This window comes from Octodon degus, unplaced genomic scaffold (assembly GCF_000260255.1).
Source record: "Octodon degus isolate 3935 unplaced genomic scaffold, OctDeg1.0 scaffold00025, whole genome shotgun sequence".
In the NCBI taxonomy this organism is placed as follows: Eukaryota; Metazoa; Chordata; class Mammalia; order Rodentia; family Octodontidae; genus Octodon; species Octodon degus.
Genome location: NW_004524601.1, coordinates 8,848,376 through 8,850,592, shown reverse-complemented (window position 1 = coordinate 8,850,592; position 2,217 = coordinate 8,848,376). Strand labels below are relative to the sequence as shown.

The 2,217-nt window shown below is 51.4% G+C and overlaps 1 pseudogene; it reads right to left on the bottom strand.

Annotated features, from left to right (window-relative positions):
• Window positions 1-747: 747 nt before the first annotated feature.
• Window positions 748-1,638, bottom strand: LOC101582951 (annotated as a pseudogene).
• Window positions 1,639-2,217: the final 579 nt, after the last annotated feature.

Below are 2,217 nucleotides of genomic sequence, written 5' to 3'. Positions count from 1 at the left end.
CCCACAGTCGGGTGTGGAAGAGTGTGAAAGCTGCCTGCAGACTGGGTCCCCCCGAAGGTTTAGTCGAAGGCGTGGCGCTCAGTGTAGTGTCCCATGTGAGTCCCTGTCAGGAGGCCTGGGGGTCTGCTGTGGAGAGCTGGAGAGGCTGCCCTGACAGCCAGGAAACCGTGTTCAAAGTGAAGGAAAAGAGAAGAGTTCACCTGAAGGATCAGATGCAGCCTTCCTTCTTAGTTTCCCTTTTATTTCACTCAGAATGCAAGCCTACTGGTTGGTGCCACTCAAACGAGGCTTCTGTAAATCCCTTCTACCACGCCCAGAACAGGGCTGATCCAGTTTAGTTGGATGTTGCTCCCTTAAGGTGACACTCCTCAAGCGAAGGGTTTCCATTGAGCCTAGTCTCCAGCTCCTTACTTCTTTTTTCTTTTTTGGTGCCAGGTGTTTATTTCCCTTACATGTGAGACAGCGCACAGACACAGCACACACAGGGTCAGCACTGTGGGAGGGGAGCATCTCTGCCTCTCGGAGGAGGACTATCAAGGAGTGATGGAGAGGATGACTTCTCTACTGCCCTCAGCAGGGCCTGAGGGGGCCCATGCGCAAGCTCCACTCCTGTCTCTAAGCCTAGGAGAAGCTACCTTGCAGCTCTAATCCCAGTAAGTGGTGAAAGGATTGGCTTGGTCCTGGTCCCAATCATTATGGGGAGGTGTAAGAGGTGTAAACACTCCAGGAACATGCACTCTGTTGGGCTGCTAGAGGGCAGATGACATCATCAGAAGCATGGGGGAGGGGCAGTGATGGGCTTCCAGGCTGTCTGTCCCCTGGCTTAGCAGGAAGGGTAGGGCAGATGATGGCACTCAGTGTTTGGCATTGATGATGTCCACAAATTCAGGCCTGAGGGAAGCACCACCCACGAGGAAGCCATCCACATCAGGCTGGCTTGCCAGCTCTTTGCAGGTTGCCCCAGTCACAGAACCTCCGCAAATGATCCTGGTGCTCTGAGCCACTGCATCAGAGACATTGGACTGAAGCCATCCCCGGAGCTTCTCGTGTACCCCCTGGGCCTGTTGAGGTGTTGCTGTCCTGCCGGTGCCAATGGCCCACACAGGTTCATAGGCCAACACCACCTTGCTCCAGTCCTTCACGTTCTCTGAGATGACCTTGGTTTGCTCAAAAATGACCTTCTCCCTGATGCCAGCTTCCCTTTCATCGAGCTTCTCCCTGATGCAGGCAATTACTCCTAGTCCCTCTGCAAGGGCGTGGGCCACCTTCTGTCCAATCAGCTCATGTGACTCTCCAAAGACGTGCCTTCTCTCTGAGTGGCACAGGACTACCCATGTGGCTCCAAGGTCTTTGATCACACCAGGGCTGATCTCCCCAGTGAAGACCCCGTTAGTCACTTTGTAGCAGTTCTGCGCAGCCACAGCTATCTTGGGATCCAGCTTCTGTTGCGCGAAGTTGATGTAGGCAGTGGGGGGCGTACAAACCACCTCCGTGTCTGCAGGCACCTTGGCGGCATTCAGGGTGTTGATGAGCTCCCCCAGGGTGTTCTTCCATCCGTCCTTTCATCTTCCAGTTGCCCCCCACCAAGAACTTCCTGGATGGCGCCATAGTCCTGGTGCCGACACACTGAAGGTCAGGATCAGCCTCCTTAATTCTTAATATCTTTTCACTCTCACAAGGTAAGATGAAGAAATCAGGTTGTATTTTCCTGTACTTCTCTTCCTCCTAAATTTCCCTCATCTTATGTTCTCACAGATTGGGATTTGCATTCTGTTCCTCATTTGTGTTCTGTTCTGACAGCAGTTGTGATATGTTTGAAGAGTGTTTGTTACTGGACTGAGTAGTGTGTTGGTTTCTGAGAAAAGCCTGTCATTGTCTTTGACTAACCCTGTCCTTGTGAGGACAGCTATCCAGGTCTAATGCCTTCATAGGCATGCACCACCACATGTGGCTTGTAAATACAAGTTTTAAAGGTTCCATTCACCTTTCCTTATTTTGGTTATTAAAGCTATGACCTTGTTTGTCACTTCACTTGGACATGGCCCCCAGTCCTGCCTACTCCCTGGTCCAATGTAGACTCCTCCCGACTTCGCTTTCACCTGGCCCCAAGAACTCCGAGCTGCAGTTTGGCAGGGATTGCTGGTTATTTCATAACAAATTTCTTTCTTAATTAGACCTGCATTTGGACTTTGATAAAATGCACCCTTAAAGACCTCA